Source organism: Mustela lutreola, chromosome 18 (genome assembly GCF_030435805.1).
Source record: "Mustela lutreola isolate mMusLut2 chromosome 18, mMusLut2.pri, whole genome shotgun sequence".
In the NCBI taxonomy this organism is placed as follows: domain Eukaryota; kingdom Metazoa; phylum Chordata; class Mammalia; order Carnivora; family Mustelidae; genus Mustela; species Mustela lutreola.
The window spans coordinates 20,132,569-20,150,848 of NC_081307.1; the positions used below are offsets into that span (position 1 = coordinate 20,132,569).

General features: G+C 36.7%; 1 pseudogene; it reads right to left on the reverse strand.

Moving 5' to 3' along the window:
- Positions 1-8,328: 8,328 nt before the first annotated feature.
- LOC131820516 (small ribosomal subunit protein eS24-like) lies at positions 8,329-8,836 on the reverse strand (annotated as a pseudogene).
- Positions 8,837-18,280: the final 9,444 nt, after the last annotated feature.

Consider the following 18,280-nt stretch of genomic DNA (forward strand, 5'->3'; position numbering starts at 1 on the left):
ACTAAGTGAGCTCATGCAGGTTCACAGCTTCAAATGGAAGCCACGATCTCTTGTCCAAATCTTTCCCCTCACTCCAGATGCCTTTATTGGGTAATCTTTTGGATATCTCTAATTGATAGTATATGGGAAATTTCACACTTAATATATTTCTATTGTTGTTGTTGTTATTTTTTAAATAGGCTCATGCCCAATGTGGGGCTCAATCTCACAACATTGAGATTAAGACTTGAGCTGAGATCAAGAGTCAGACACTTAACGAATGGAGCCAAGCCGGCACCCCATTGCACTTCTAAAACAAGTGTGATTTTTCTCTAAGGTCAGCTTTCCTTGTGACAATTCTTATCTATTTCCTTGTGACAATTAGAAGAATTCTAACTCTTCAGAGTCATCCTCCAGTTCTCTCTTTCACTCTTACCTCACATTACCAAAGCGTATCTCGGATTTAGCCCACATTATGACCAATCAGAGCCAAGCCACAATCCTCAGTGCTTGAATAATTGTTATAGATTTCTGGTCCTCTATCTCTACTATTTTAAAAACATAAGTCAGATTATTTCACTCCTTTGGGAAAAAAGAAGTTTTTACACCAGATACAGAAACCTAGATGGACCTTAGCTATTTCTCCGATCTCTCCTCCTGGCACTCTTCCTGATCATTCAGCTCCTAGTTTTGTGGCCTTCCTTAGTTTCTCTAACACATTAATTCAGGGCCCCTACACTTGCTATCCCCTCCATGGGAAACAGTTTCTCACATATGCATGGCTTGTGCTATAACTTTCATTAGGAGTGTCCTCAAAAATAATTTTACTAATTAGGACTTACTTACCAACCCTATGAAAAGAGGAGTCCCAATACATGAACCTCTTCCTATATTTCCTTTATTGTTATTTTCTTTCCCAGCAGTTGTCACTCTATGACCTAGTTATATATTGTTTGTATAGCTCTCTGTACTGGAATATAATTTTAATGAGTGTAGACTTTATGTATTTGTTCATTGCTGTTACTCCATCTTTTATAACAATACCTAGTACTTAGTTGTCACTCAAACTTTTTATGAGTGGATGTATCAAGCCAGGTGCAGTATACCAAGTTTGATGTAGACATATCAAGACAATAAACTAAGTTGGTAGACTGCATCAGCTCCAAGGTGAAGGCGTGGATTCAAGACTTGCCATTTCAATATTCTACTGTTCTACTGTTTATTATACTGATTTATAGTAAATCAGTTGTCCTATTGATTAGAGTAAGATTGTATAAAAAAAGGTTTGCAGGTATTGGCAGGCCTGGATTTTGAAGGGAAGGTGGATGGAAAAACTGGTAAGATTTTCTGGTTGGAGAATTTTTCTCTCATCATATCCCTCGGAAGAACATTTTTGAGGAGTGTTTGTTATTTAAAATCATGCTTTTCATGTGCTGGTTCATTGTGGATTTGATAGTGTAAAGATAAAGTATTTAGCATCTGGTGATTTTTCTCAGGTTGAGGAGAGATATTATGAAATTATTAGTGAACAGGACATCAAGTTTATTTGATAAATATGGTAGAAATCTTGCATATATTGAGTGTACATTTGAAGTTTGGGGTCATTTAAAAGTGAAAAACTGAGCCTGGTTGGGTGATTTCTCTTCAGCATCTGCTGGGAGAACAGGCATGAAGGAAGAGGCTCCTTGGGTTTATCTAGGGGTGGTATTTTAACTGGTAAGTACCAGGGACACAAGGAAGGGTAAAACACATTGAGGTTCAGGAGGCAACTTGGTTGTATAATAAACCATGGAATTGGAGATGAAATAAGAAGGATATAAAAATGGAGAAAACTAATATATAGTTAGGATGTGAACTTGAATCTGCCTCCAAGACCCATGCTTTTTTTTTTTTTTTTACCATAAATCATGATCTCAAAGAAAATATCTACTGATAGTATTGTGTTTTAATCCCTCATAAAAAAATTTAAAAATTATTTTTATAGGCGCATGTGGGTGGCAGTTAAGTGTTAGTTAATTCAGTTAAGTGTCCAACTCTTGATTTCCACTCAGGTCATGATGTCAGGTCTTGAGATCAAGATTCTGTCTCTCTCCCACTCCATCTGCCCCTCCCTGCCATGCTCGTGCACCCTTGCACATGTGCACAAAAAATATATATGTTTATAAATATGGAAAATCATTTAAAACAACCCTCATTAAGTTTCTGATGTATCTATGTTCATCCCTAAACTCTGGATATGCCAGATATGTTCTCAATCATGAATAAGCTTATAATCTAATAGGAAACACTGACGTATAAAGGAATTATTTAAAATGTTAAACACCATATAAAAATATGATAGAATGCAGAGAGAGGAGATTGCCCATAATACTCTCTCTCTGACCAGTCATCAGCATTATAAATACATAGTTCTATTAAAAGAATGCATGGCTTTAGTAAGGGTATGCATAAAAAAAATCTTACAAATATTTATTATTCATTTATTGGATTCAAGAGAGATTAGGAGTAGCTTTAAAGCACTGACATTTAAAACCTGAAAAGCCCTGTAACCATTCTGAATGTCTGCTTAGCCCTGCCCCTCAGATGTTTTATAAATGTGAAAATTTCTTAGTGCCAGAAAGTGTAAAAGATAGTGGAAATATTTACCAGTCTTTCTTTTTATGCCTTTACTGAAATCTGAAGAAAATAATACAGATGATTGCTTGAATTTTTATTTATGGTAGACATTATTCCCACTAAATATTTGAGTATACTCTGTGTTCACATACCATTATTACAGATATCACTGCTAGGGAATGAATGAAACAATGTATAAAATGGCCTTCCTAGAGAGCTGGGAAAAAAAAAAAGCAGTGAATTCAAATTACCTGTCTGGCCACATAGTGTTGACATCTTATAAGTACTATTTTCTAGATTTCAGATTCTTTCTCAAATTTCTTTCATCCTCTGCTTAGTCTATACTCTCCTAGGGTGATTTTATACACTTGTACAAATTTAATTAGTTTATCTGCCAATGATTCCAAAATGTGTATATATAAAGTATAAAATCAAGGTTAAATCTCAGAATGGAAGTCTAGGTTTTATATATACATAGTTAGCAGAGAGACCATAAATAGAAAGTGATTGTTTTAGGGGCTCTTGGGTGGCTCAGTCAGTTGAGCATCTGCCTTCAGCTCAGGTCATGATCTTGGAGTTCTGGGATCAAGCCCTGCATCAGGCTTCCTGCATGATGGAGAGCCTGATTCTCTCTCTCCCTCTGCTGCTCCCTCTGCTTGTTCTCCCTTTCCCTCTTATCTGTCAAATAAATAATTAAAGTTTTTTTCTTTTCTTTTCTTTTCTTTTTTTTTTTTTTTAAAAGAAAGTGATTGTCTTAGCAGAGGCTGCTAAAACGTATTACCATTTGTATTCTTTGGAGAAGGGTCTGTTCATGTCTTCTGCCCATTTTTGGACTTATTTGTATTTTGGGCGTTGAGTTTGAAAAGTTCTTTATAGATCTTGGATATCGGCCCTTTGTCTGTAGAGTGATTTGCAAATATCTTCTCCCATTCCTTGGTTTGCCTCCTTGTTTTGTTGACGGTTTCCTTTGCTGTGCAAAAGCTTTTTATCTTGATGAAGTCCCAAAAGTTCATTTTTGCTTTTGTTTCCCTTGCCTTAGGAGATATGTCTAGAAAGACATTGCTGTGGTCAATGTCAAAGAGGTCACCACCTAAGTTCTCCTCTAGGACTTTGATGGATTCCAGTCTCACACTGAGGTATTTCATCCATTTAGAGTTTATCTTTGTGTATCATATAAGTGAATGGTCGAGTTTCATTCTGCTGTATATAGCTGTCCAATTTTCCCAGCACCATTTATTGAAGAGACTGTCTTTTTTCCATTGGATATTTTTTCCTGCTTTGTTGAAGATTAGTTGGCCATAAAGTTGAGGGCTAAGAGACACATGAAAAAGTGTTCATCATCATTAGCCATCAGGGAAATTCAAATCAAAACCCCATTAAGATACCACTTTATACCATTTAGAATGGCAAAAATTGACAAGGCAAGAAACAACAAATGTTGGAGAGATTGTGGAGAAAAGGGACCCCTCTTACACTGTTGGTGGGAATGCAAGGTGGTATAGCCACTTTGGAAAACAGTGCGGAGGTTCCTCAAAAAGTTAAAAATAGAGCTACCCTATGACCCAGCAAATACACTACTGGGTATTTACCCCAAAGATACAGATGTAATAAAGAGAAGGGCCACATACACCCCTGTGTTCATAGTAGCAATGTCCACAATAACCAAACTGTGGAAAGAGCTGAGATTCCCTTCAATAGATGAAAGAATAAAGAAGATGTGGTCCATATATACAACAGAATATTACTTAGGCCATCAGAAAGGATGAATACCCAACTTTTACTTCAATGTGGACAGAACTGGAGGAGATTATGCTTAGTGAAATAAGTCAAACAGAGAAAGGCACTTAACATATGGTTTCACTTATTTGTGGATCATAAGGAATAGCATGGAGGATATTAGGAGAAGGAAGAGAAAAATGAAAAGGGAGATATCAGAGGGGGAGAGGAACCATGAGAGACTATGGACTCCAGGAAACAAACTGAAGGTTTTAGAAGGGATGAAGGTTAAGGGATGGGAGCAAGGGGGGCTTAAAGCCATGCATCATTTCTAAGTCTTACTACTACCCCCAAAAGTTATGTGTGTGTAGGGGTATGTGTGGTATTATATTTTAGGTATTTCATCCCTGTATTTTTTCTTTACCAATTCCACCCCAATCCATTTTATATAAGGGAGTCAGATTTGTGCTTATTGTTTTGAGTGAATTTGGGAAAAGATGGATTACAGAAGGCACCTGTGAATCTTCCTAATCCTACAGATGTGAGAGTATTGGAACATAGAAAAAATATCTTGATCATAAACACAAAGAGGAAGAGATTTCACTAAAACAAGAAAGAGTTTTTCCAGCCAAGTATGAAGGAAGATGGTGAGAGTGGAGAAGTTTTGGAGTCTCAGAATATACAGGAAACATGTCTCTAATTTTCAGCAGGGAAGCCAGAGGGCAAGCAACATTTCCAGAGAAGAAATAGTTATTAAGAGCTGTTTAGGCAAGTGAGACCACTGGCAACCTCAAAGGAATATCTTAGTGCCCTAGGTATAGCTTGAGCTCAACAGAGAGCTTTCAGGTCTTCAAGATCACACTGATGAAAGGAAGGATAGAATCTATTGGGTAGATGAGTCTGGGACCACATGGCACCTATCTCAGAATTGCATAGAATTTTAAAATAGGGACACAGATTCTGAGGAAGTGATGGAAGTGCCCTTTCCCTAAAAGACTGAATAACATAAGAGTGTGCCAGTCTAGTATGACAACTCTTGCTTAAGTTTTTTTCTGTTTCTTGCAATGACCAAGGAAAATTGTTGAAAATACCAGAGGTGTTTAGAGAATGTATTTAATTGAATTGAATTAAACAGTGGGAGTAATTTAGAGATCTAATCAGTTGATTCTCATCTAGCTTTAGCTCATCTCCCTCTAGCTAGTATGAATCTGCTTTCAAGGTGTTATATATTTTCTGAATCCTGATCTGAATCAAACTCTTCCTTACTTGGAAGCATGTTGGAGTTAGACATTGCAAAGAACTGTAATTTTTCAGGATTTCTTTCCGTCATGAATTTAGGGAATAAAGTTTGTTTTGTACTTTAAGAAATGCAATTGCAGCAGCTGACACTCATTACAATGCATCCTAAAGCATAACTTATGGTTTGCCTATTAATTTCCATCCTAATGTATTTTTATTGTTATATTTTTGCTTACAAAGATTTTACTGTCACTTTATTTAATTGAAATCAAATGATGTTATTTACCTTTTAGTGATGCAGAGAAAACTGCATTTGTAAGCTACTATTATTCAAATTGAATATTCTTACAGAATGCTAAAAGTCTTTAGTGTAGAACATTTTACATATAAATTTAAAATAAGTGCTAACGTGTGACATCTACTCTACCAGCCCAATAATGGAAATGATATAGTAGTGGAGATTGTAACTGATTATGTGCAAGGCATTGTTGAAGTCATCAAATGACAGAAGATTCCAACAAATTAACCTCAAGGTAAAGAGAATGGTATCTCCTATCTAAAGACATTATCATTATTTTGTATAATATATTTAGTAAAATAAATGAATAAATACTAACCTTACTATCCCATAATGGTCTGTATCTTTAGCAGCATTGTATGATTACTTTAAGATCTTGAAAAGAAATATTGTCATGAATATTTTGGAAAATAATTCAGAAACATGCCTATAAATTGTGCCCAATTCTAAAGACGGTACTTTTCCATGACTGACTCTATGAGTTACTTCCATCTGTAAAATGGACTTGGAATTATTTCCAATCTAATAGTAATGTCTTAGGCAATTCTCAAGTTGTGGAATATCTTGGGAGTTCGGCAAACATTCTCTGCCTTCTAGCTGGATGATTATGGTTTTCTTGCTATCTTTAAGTTCAAGTGGTGACGCTGGTTCTGAAGTTACAAGGTTCCTGTAAAGCCCAACAAAACTGAGGAAATAAATGGGATATAGATTCTTTTTGTTAACTTCTTTATTCCTTAAAACACTAGTTGAAAAAAAGACTAGTTGAATTTTGCTTTTAACTCTAGAACGTTCTGTTAGATTCTAAAACAGCCACAAATGTCTCCCATCCCTGCGTGTACATCCTTTTGCATTGCTTGTCCCATTTGAATCTGAGTCTGGCCAACCAACTTGCTTTTGCCAGTGGTATGTTGGTAGATGTAATATAAACAGAGGCCCCTTGTCACTAACCTCTTGCTGCTAGAAGTCCTCCCACTGTGTGATGAAAGTGAATGAGAAAATTGCTGTCCCAGAAATCCCAGTCAAGAAGTAAAGCTACACTAGTCCATTCAGCCCCATTCACCTAGCCAAGACCAAAAGAATTGTCAGATGAATCCAAAGAATGTAAGAAATAATTTGTGTATGTTATTTTAAGCCATAATGTTTTGATATGGTATGTTATGCATCAATAGCTGATGGGATTATATTTCAAGAACACATGGATTGCTGTAACAATGGAGTACACATAGTTTATTCCCCTTGTGCAAGTCCTTTTGACTTTATGTTTTGACTCCTCATTATTTTAGATTCCTCAAGACTTCAACTCAGGTAAATAGTTTAAACCCCTAATTCCTTTGTTCTCATCAGTTTTGTAGTATCAAATCCTGACTTCTTAGTTTAGGTTGACATCTCACTTGCTTTGAGTAATTGCCTTAATTATGGGTTGAAAACTACTTTTCTTTGACATTCATCTTTCAGTAGTACACATCTCTGTTGGTGAATTAGTTGAAGCTTCCTTTCCCAGTTACAACATTATGTTCCCCCATGTTGTAAGTCCTTTACAGGTCTGCTAGGCTCCTGAACTTGAGTCCACATAGGTATACCCAGACTCTTTTGGTCTGCTTCTTTTTGGCTCTCTGCCCTTCTCTTTTGGAGCCTTGGTCACTGCCTTAAATTATTTGGGTCAGGCATCTGGCTTACAATGTTACTTGAGGAAACATGTGTTTGAGGGAAGTGTTACTGTTACTTGGACCTACATGAAGCCAGACTAAACAGTGGTCTTTGTGTTACAATTTCAAGTATGTTCAAAGTTATTACTTTTTAAAAAGATTTTATTTATTATTATTTAACAGAGAGAGACACAGCAAGAGAGGGAACACAAGCAGGGGGAGTGGGGAGAGGGAGAAGCAGGCTTCCTGCTGAGCAGAGAGCCTGATGAAGGACTTGATCCCAGAACTCTGGGACCATGACCTGAGCCGAAGGCAGACACTCAGCAACTGAGCCACCCAGGTGCCCTCGAAGTTAATACATTCTAAATAGATTATCACTGTGCCCCAATTTTTATCATTAAATTTACTCCTTGAAACAAAATTTCTTTGGTTTTCAGCATTCACTAATTCTGATATCTGTTCTTCACCTTAGTGGTTGGGACTATGAGGAAAGGGTTTTGGGAAATTCTTGGATATGAGAAAGAAAAGAGTAAGCCAAAAATGAGAAAAGACAAGGTGAAAGACATAATTTACTCCTTTTGTGGTTTTATCTATATCTAACCTGTGTCTTAATGTATAAAAGATTTGTGTTCTTGGGAAGTAAAAGGACAATACCTGAATTTAAGTGTGTAAATTCTTACTTCATCATAAGAAAAAAATAAAATTCTTCAACATCAAAAAACAAAGTCTTGGAATGATTTAATGAGGAGATTATAAAGTCTATCTGTTTGTATTTATATGTATCTGCATTTATACATGCATGTGTTATATATGTATGAATCTACAATCTTTTTTTAACATTCTTAGTTTATTAATCCTCTCATGAAAAATCTGCACAATCACCACAGATAAAGCCACTGCAGCATCTTTACTCCTTCTGTTGTCCAATCTCCAGCTCACTTTTTGCCAGCACCAACATTGGCTTTCGCAGTCCCCCTGACTTTCTTCATTCTGTTCTTACATTCTTTTCGCTGGTTTCTTGAGGTCTTTTTCTTCTCATTCAGACCATGTCTTGCAAGTCTATGTTTGGGTTCATTTTTCTTTGCATAATCCAAGGAATCATAAATCATGCCAAACCAGTTGTCTTGCCACCACCAAAATGGGTTCTGAATCTAAATACAAATATGACATCTGGTGTGGTTTTGTACATTTTGGTTAGTTTTTCCTGAACTTCTGTCTTAGGTACTGTTGCCTTTCCAGGATGCAGGACATCAATAACCTTTTGTTTGCACTGAAGTAGTCGGTTGTTCATGAACTTCCTGGTCCAAATAGTTACTGTGTTGTTCTTGATGGCGGCTGAGCTTCAAGCCTATATCTACAATCTTTAATGAACAAACATTATTTGTTCTTGGGGAGTCATGACTTCCGGGAAGTCTGTTACCTATCTTGAGACATTCTCTGTGAAAGATCCACCTCACCACATCTCCCAGAAGGCTAATAGAATATATTCAGACATTCATTAAAGCCATACCATAGTGGCTCAATATAGAGAATACTATACAGACAGACTTAAATATTGCTTTTGTTATTCCAAAGGTTTACCTTTACTTGTGTGATATCTACAGGTTTGTATGTGCTAATTTTATTTTTTGGACCTGTTAATTTTAGTGGTTCAATTTTTATTCAACAATTTTGACTGCATTGGTTTTTTTGTCTTTTGGAATATAGAAATGGAGATGTTTTTGTTAAAACAATTCTAGAATTCTTTATAGTCAAAGCCTTCAATATCAAATAACAATTAAATTTTTAGTTTGCCTTTTAATGTTTTCTGTATTTCCCAGATAGGTTTTTATTACTTTGGTAATTAGGAAAATTAAATATGATATTTTAGGACTTTAAGAACCAAAGTAAATGACTTTAAATAAAATCATCTAGTAAATCAAAGTGAAAACTTTGGGTACTTTAATTAAACTTAGAAATGTATATGTATTTTTAAGCTAATGTTTTCAACATTTTTGTGGAAAAATAAAAGTTGTTTTAAATATATCTTAAATATAACATTACAGTAAAAAAAATAGTGGTATTTATTGCTCTGTGTTAGGACAATAGGTGATACTGGTTTTCTTTCACTATAATTTTCTGATATAAACTACAAAAATATGTATGTCAGAAGATTATAAGCTAATAAACTTTAAAAGTTTTGTGAAAACACTGTTTCACATCAAATTATTTTTTTTTTGCATTTTATTTTATTTTATTTTATTTTTTTTAATTTTTTTTTAAATTTTTTATTTTTTATAAACATATATTTTTTATATACATATATTTTTATCCCCAGGTCTGTGAATCACCAGGTTTACACACTTCACAGCACTCACCAAATCACATACCCTCCCCAATGTCCATAATCCCACCCCCTTCTCCCCAACCCCCTCCCCCCGGCAACCCTCAGTTTGTTTTGTGAGATTAAGAGTCATTTATGGTTTGTCTCCCTCCCAATCCCATCTTGTTTCATTTATTCTTCTACCCACTTAAGCCTCCATGTTGCATCACCACTTCCTCATATCAGGGAGATCATATGATAGTTGTCTTTCTCTGCTTGACTTATTTCGCTAAGCATGATACGCTCTAGTTCCATCCACGTTGTTGCAAATGGCAAGATTTCATTTCTTTTGATGGCTGCATAGTATTCCATTGTGTATATATACCACATCTTCTTGATCCATTCATCTGTTGATGGACATCTAGGTTCTTTCCATAGTTTGGCTATTGTGGACATTGCTGCTATAAACATTCGGGTGCATGTGTCCCTTTGGATCACTACATTTGTATCTTTAGGGTAAATACCCAATAGTGCAATTGCTGGGTCATAGGGCAGTTCTATTTTCAACATTTTGAGGAACCTCCATGCTGTTTTCCAGAGTGGCTGCACCAGCTTGCATTCCCACCAACAGTGTAGGAGGGTTCCCCTTTCTCCGCATCCTCGCCAGCATCTGTCATTTCCTGACTTGTTGATTTTAGCCATTCTGACTGGTGTGAGGTGATATCTCATTGTGGTTTTGATTTGTATTTCCCTGATGCCGAGTGATATGGAGCACTTTTTCATGTGTCTGTTGGCCATCTGGATGTCTTCTTTGCAGAAATATCTGTTCATGTCTTCTGCCCATTTCTTGATTGGATTATTTGTTCTTTGGGTGTTGAGTTTGCTAAGTTCTTTATAGATTCTGGACACTAGTCCTTTATCTGATATGTCGTTTGCAAATATCTTCTCCCATTCTGTCAGTTGTCTTTTGATTTTGTTAACTGTTTCCTTTGCTGTGCAAAAGCTTTTGATCTTGATGAAATCCCAGTAGTTCATTTTTTCCCTTGCTTCCCTTGCCTTTTGCGTTGTTCCTAGGAAGATGTTGCTGCGGCAGAGGTCGAAGAGGTTGCTGCCCATGTTCTCCTCAAGGATTTTGATGGATTCCTTTCGTACATTGAGGTCCTTCATCCATTTTGAGTCTATTTTTGTGTGTGGTGTAAGGAAATGGTCCAATTTCATTTTTCTGCATGTGGCTGTCCAATTTTCCCAGCACCATTTATTGAAAAGGCTGTCTTTTTTCCATTGGACATTCTTTCCTGCTTTGTCGAAGATTAGTTGACCATAGATTTGAGGGTCTATTTCTGGGCTCTCTATTCTGTTCCATTGATCTATGTGTCTGTTTTTGTGCCAGTACCATGCTGTCTTGATGATGACAGCTTTGTAACAGAGCTTGAAGTCCGGAATTGTGATGCCACCAACGTTGGCTTTCTTTTTCAATATCCCTTTGGCTATTCGAGGTCTTTTCTGGTTCCATATAAATTTTAGAATTATTTGTTCCATTTCTTTGAAAAAGATGGATGGTACTTTGATAGGAATTGCATTAAATGTGTAGATTGCTTTAGGTAGCATAGACATTTTCACAATATTTATTCTTCCAATCCAGGAGCATGGAACATTTTTCCATTTCTTTGTGTCTTCCTCAATTTCTTTCATGAGTACTTTATAGTTTTCTGAGTATAGATTCTGTGTCTCTTTGGTTAGGTTTATTCCTAGGTATCTTATGGTTTTGGATGCAATTGTAAATGGGATTGACTCCTTAATATCTCTTTCTTCTGTCTTGCTCTTGGTGTAGAGAAATGCAACTGATTTCTGTGCATTGATTTTATATCCTGACACTTTACTGAATTCCTGTATAAGTTCTAGCAGTTTTGGAGTGGAGTCTTTTGGGTTTTCCACATATAGTATCATATCATCTGCGAAGAGTGATAATTTGACTTCTTCTTTGCCGATTTGGATGCCTTTAATTTCCTTTTGTTGTCTGATTGCTGAGGCTAAGACCTCTAGTACGATGTTGAATAGCAGTGGTGATAATGGACATCCCTGCCGTGTTCCTGACCTTAGCGGAAAAGCTTTCAGTTTTTCTCCATTGAGAATGATATTTGCGGTGGGTTTTTCATAGATGGCTTTGATGATATTGAGGTATGTGCCCTCTATCCCTACACTTTGAAGAGTTTTGATCAGGAAGGGATGTTGTACTTTGTCAAATGCTTTTTCAGCATCTATTGAGAGTATCATATGGTTCTTGTTCTTTCTTTTATTGATGTGTTGTATCACATTGACTGATTTGCGGATGTTGAACCAACCTTGCAGCCCTGGAATAAATCCCACTTGGTCGTGGTGAATAATCTTTTTAATGTACTGTTGAATCCGATTGGCTAGTATTTTGTTGAGTATTTTCGCATCTGTGTTCATCAAGGATATCGGTCTATAGCTCTCTTTTTTGGTGGGATCCTTGTCTGGTTTTGGGATCAAGGTGATGCTGGCCTCATAAAATGAGTTTGGAAGTTTTCCTTCCATTTCTATTTTTTGGAACAGTTTCAGGAGAATAGGAATTAGTTCTTCTTTAAATGTTTGGTAGAATTCCCCCGGGAAGCCGTCTGGCCCTGGGCTTTTGTTTGTTTGGAGATTTTTAATGACTGTTTCAATCTCCTTACTGGTTATGGGTCTGTTCAGGCTTTCTATTTCTTCATGGTTCAGTTGTGGTAGTTTATATGTTTCTAGGAATGCATCCATTTCTTCCAGATTGTCAAATTTATTGCCGTAGAGTTGCTCATAGTATGTTCTTATAATAGTTTGTATTTCCTTGGTGTTAGTTGTGATCTCTCCTCTTTCATTCATGATTTTATTTATTTGGGTCCTTTCTCTTTTCTTTTTGATAAGTCGGGCCAGGGGTTTATCAATTTTATTAATTCTTTCAAAGAACCAGCTCCTAGTTTCGTTGATTTGTTCTATTGTTTTTTTGGTTTCTATTTCATTGATTTCTGCTCTGATCTTTATGATTTCTCTTCTCCTGCTGGGCTTAGGGTTTCTTTCTTGTTCTTTCTCCAGCTCCTTTAGGTGTAGGGTTAGGTTGTGTACCTGAGACCTTTCTTGTTTCTTGAGAAAGGCTTGTACCGCTATATATTTTCCTCTCAGGACTGCCTTTGTTGTGTCCCACAGATTTTGAACCGTTGTATTTTCATTATCATTTGTTTCCATGATTTTTTTCAATTCTTCTTTAATTTCCCGGTTGACCCATTCATTCTTTAGAAGGATACTGTTTAGTCTCCATGTATTTGGGTTCTTTCCAAACTTCCTTTTGTGGTTGAGTTCTAGCTTTAGAGCATTGTGGTCTGAAAATATGCAGGGAATGATCCCAATCTTTTGATACCGGTTGAGTCCTGATTTAGGACCGAGGATGTGATCTATTCTGGAGAATGTTCCATGTGCACTAGAGAAGAATGTGTATTCTGTTGCTTTGGGATGAAATATTTTGAATATATCTGTGATGTCCATCTGGTCCAGTGTGTCATTTAAGGCCTTTATTTCCTTGCTGATCTTTTGCTTGGATGACCTGTCCATTTCAGTGAGGGGAGTGTTAAAGTCCCCTACTATTATTGTATTATTGTTGATGTGTTTCTTTGATTTTGTTATTAATTGGTTTATATAGTTGGCTGCTCCCACGTTGGGGGCATAGATATTTAAAATTGTTAAATCTTCTTGTTGGACAGACCCTTTGAGTATGATATAGTGTCCTTCCTCATCTCTTATTACAGTCTTTGGCTTAAAATCTAATTGATCTGATATAAGGATTGCCACTCCTGCTTTCTTCTGATGTCCATTAGCATGGTAAATTCTTTTCCACCCCCTCACTTTAAATCTGGAGGTGTCTTCGGGCTTAAAATGTGTTTCTTGGAGGCAACATAAAGATGGGTTTTGTTTTTTTATCCATTCTGATACCCTGTGTCTTTTGACAGGGGCATTTAGCCCATTCACATTCAGGGTAAGTATTGAGAGATATGAATTTAGTGCCATTGTATTGCCTGTAAGGTGACTGTTACTGTATATGGTCTCTGTTCCTTTCTGATCTACCACTTGTAGGCTCTCTCTTTGCTTAGAGGACCCCTTTCAATATTTCCTGTAGAGCTGGTTTGGTATTTGCAAATTCTTTCAGTTGTTGTTTGTCCTGGAAGCTTTTAATCTCTCCTTCTATTTTCAATGATAGCCTAGCTGGATATAGTATTCTTGGCTGCATGTTTTTCTCGTTTAGTGCTCTGAAAATATCATGCCAGCTCTTTCTGGCCTGCCAGGTCTCTGTGGATAAGTCAGCTGCCAATCTAATATTTTTACCATTGTATGTTACAGACTTCTTTTCCCGGGCTGCTTTCAGGATTTTCTCTTTGTCATTGAGACTTGTAAATTTTACTATTAGGTGACGGGGTGTGGGCCTATTCTTATTGATTTTGAGGGGCATTCTCTGAACCTCCTGAATTTTGATGCTCGTTCCCTTTGCCATATTGGGGAAATTCTCCCCAATAATTCTCTCCAGTATACCTTCTGCTCCCCTCTCACTTTCTTCTTCTTCTGGAATCCCAATTATTCTAATGTTGTTTCGTCTTATGGTGTCACTTATTTCTCGAATTCTCCCCTCGTGGTCCAGTAGCTGTTTGTCCCTCTTTTGATCAGCTTCTTTATTCTCTGTCATTTGGTCTTCTATATCACTAATTCTTTCTTCTGCCTCATTTATCCTAGCAGTGAGAGCCTCCATTTTTGATTGTACCTCATTAATAGCTTTTTTGATTTCAACTTGGTTAGATTTTAGTTCTTTTATTTCTCCAGAAAGGGCTTTTATATCTCTCGAGAGGGTTTCTCTAATATCTTCCATGCCTTTTTCGAGCCCGGCTAGAACCTTGAGAATTGTCATTCTGAACTCTAGATCTGACATATTACCGATGTCTGTATTGATTAGGTCCCTAGCCTTCGGTACTGCCTCTTGTTCTTTTTTTTGTGGTGAATTTTTACGTCTTGTCATTTTGTCCAGATAAGAGTAAATGAAGGGGCAAGTAAAATACTAAAAGGGTGGCAACAACCCCAGGAAAATATGCTTTAGCCAAATTAGAAGAGATCCAAAATCGTGAGTGGGGAGAAAGGGGATAAAAAGAGGTTCAAAAAGGAAGAAAGAAAAAAGAAAAAAAAAAAAAAAAAGAAAAGAAAAGAAAAGAATTTTTTTTAAAAAAGAAAACACCTAAGAAAAATGTAAATATATATATATATATATATATTAGATAAACTAGTAAAAAATCGTTAAAAAAGAAAAAGGTAACAGTTAAAAAAAAAAATTTTACCCGAAGGCGAGAAAAAAAAAAAAAATGAAAAAGAAAAAATTAAATTAACTGCAAGACTAAAAAAAATCACAGGAAAAAAGCCATGAGTTCCGTGCTTGGCTTTCTCCTCCTCTGGAATTCTGCTGCTCTCCTTGGTATTGAAACCGCACTCCTTGGTAGGTGAACTTGGTCTCGGCTGGATTTCTTGTTGATCTTCTGGGGGAGGGGCCTGTTGTAGTGATTCTCAAGTGTCTTTGCCCCAGGCGGAATTACACCGCCCTTACCCGGGGCCGGGGTGAGTAATCCGCTCGGGTTTGCTTTCAGGAGCTTTTGTTCCCTGAGCGCTTTCCGTAGAGTTCCGGAGGACGGGAATACAAATGGCGGCCTCCTGGTCTCCGGCCCGGAGGAGCCGAGAGCCCAGGGCCCCACTCCTCAGTGCGCCCTCAGAGAACAGCGCCCAGTTACTCCCGTCTGCCTGACCTCCGGCCGCGCTCCGAGCTCACCGAGCCTGCGACCGGTTCAAGGTAACACGGAGCTGCGAGCTTACTGTCGGCTCTGTCTCTGTAGCCGGCTTTCCCGTTCCAATACCCGCAAGCTCTGCGACACTCAGACACCCCCGATCCTTCTGTGACCCTGCGGGACCTGAGGCCACGCTGACCCCGCGTGGGCTTCGCCCCGGTTTAGCCTCTGGAGCGATGTCCCTCAGCGGAACAGACTTTTAAAAGTCCTGATTTTGTGCGCGGTTGCTCCGCCGCTTGCCGGGAGCCGGCCCCTCCCCCCGGGGTCTATCTTCCCGTCGCTTTGGATTCACTTCTCCGCCGGTCCTACCTTTCAGAAAGTGGTTGTTTTTCTGTTTCCAGAATTGCTGTTCTTCTTCTCTTCGATCTGCCGATGGATTTTCATGTGTTTGCAATCTTTAGATAAGCTATCTAGCTGATCTCCGGCTAGCTGAAGCAGTCTCAGCTTGCTACTTCTCCGCCATCTTCCAAATTATTTTTTAATTTAAAGAAACAGTGTATGAGCTTCAAAGTCTCACTGACCCAACTTTAAAAAACTGTATTGTATTTTGTAAGGAAAAGGCAGTAATGGCCAAAAAAAATGTAGAAGCTTTACATAAATTAAGATTCATAGTCTTCAATTATAAATGAAGTAATTCTATTCACATATTATTACTATTGATAATGTCCTTATTGTTTAATGCTTAATTATTTTGAAAATATTAAAATAGGACCACTTTTTGCTTGCCAATCAGGCTAAATGTTATGGTATGTTTTTTAGGTATATTTATAGTGTGATATAAAATATTATTTGTTATAGGAAGGCAAAATATGAAATTTTCAGATGATTTATTAACTATATGATAAATACATTGTTTGTCATTATAGCATGTTGGGAGATTTGAGGATCTACTATGTTCATGACTAAGGGACACTAACATCAACAAAATAAAATGTGTGTCATAAGACATTAGAAATCTTATTCTCAGTAGTTTATCATCTACATGAAGAATTTAAGCGTAACTCATCTAGTTCATTACCAGTGTGTAGAATGCATGGGAATCAGAACGCTTTTGAATGAGATAATATCTGAGGTAGAAGTGAATGATGAGCAATTCTTTAATCACTCCTTGTTCATATTTCTATACAAAGGTTAATTTCTTAAATAAGGTCTTCTGCTTTAATAGATAGTAATTTCAATGAAAATTATTTTGAATCATTTGTTCTCTAAACTATAAAACTATAATTATAATTATAAGCACTATAAATATAATTGAAAGCATTACAATGCAGTACAGCAGAGTCTGTAGTATTAACTGAAAATGATCTTTGACAGTGGGACTTTATAGAAGAAATGCTTCAGCTCCCCCTTCAGAGCCCTCCAATAGCTCCATCTGTTTCAAGTGATTCTACTCCTCCTGTCTTCAAGAAGAGTCAACCTGCCTGCAGTTAATGGTGAGTGAAATTGAAATAAAATTAAAATTCCATTTAGGTTACAGAATTAGGCACTTCACTTCTTTTCTCTCTCTCTCTCTCTCTCTTTTTTTTAAACAAATGTCAATATGCATTGCTTTTGCTAGAACACTATTCACTAAAGTCCCTTCAGCATGGTGATCAGAATATTTTGGTACTTTCATTTTATTTCAGTATAGCCCATTTTCCATAATTTTATCAAGAAAAGCAATCTGCATAAGCATAGAAACAATCATGACAGTTCTATATTACTCACATTAAATAATTAATAACATAAATTTGCTTCAATCTGGATTTCCTATCATGAAGTGTATTAAATACTGATAAAATTTGATTTTAACACAGGCATATTTGAGGCCTCTCTTGGTTGTGTATTTCCAGTTATTATTATTTCCAGAACAATATATTCAATCATTCATTTATTTGAAAAGACTCACCCCATGACCTATTATGGGTAAATGATCATGATAGACATTGAGAAAGCAGAGTAAGTAGAACTCAATATGTAGTTCAAGAAGCAGGAAGGACAACCACTGGTTACAAAACATCATGACAAATATTCACAGATTTAGGAAACAAGTGATGTGGAAGCACAGAAAAGAACAACTGATCATATTTGGGAAAGCAGAGAGAATTTCGTATTCTGTGTGTGTGTGTGGAGAGGTGATGTTTGAGGTGTGTGATGAGATATTCTCCATGTGAGCAAATGAAGTTGCTTTGGTGAAGGAAAAATGTAAATTATACCAGTAGTATGTAGTGATTAAGAACTTGTAGCTTGGAATGTGACAAATTTAATTAGAATTCCAGTTTTCTCATTGAGTGAATCTTTGTGATCTTGACAAGTTACTTAATTTCCCTGAGGATAAATAGAAATAAAAACAACATCCATCTCATAAGCTTTCTATGATGATCAAGAAACCTACTTATAATATGCCTAGCAATGTGGCTAGCTTTGATAAATAATAAGTGATAACCAATTACTAATTTTTATATAGGGTTGAAAGTCAGTAAGTATCATTTAGATATTGACACAAGTAAAGAAATCAAAAGACAAATGTGGTTTTTTTTTAAACTTTTTATTTATTTATGTGACAGACAAAGATCACAAGTAGGCAGAGAGGCAAGCAGAGAGAGAGGAAGGGAAGCAGGTTCCCCACTGAGCAGAGAGCCCC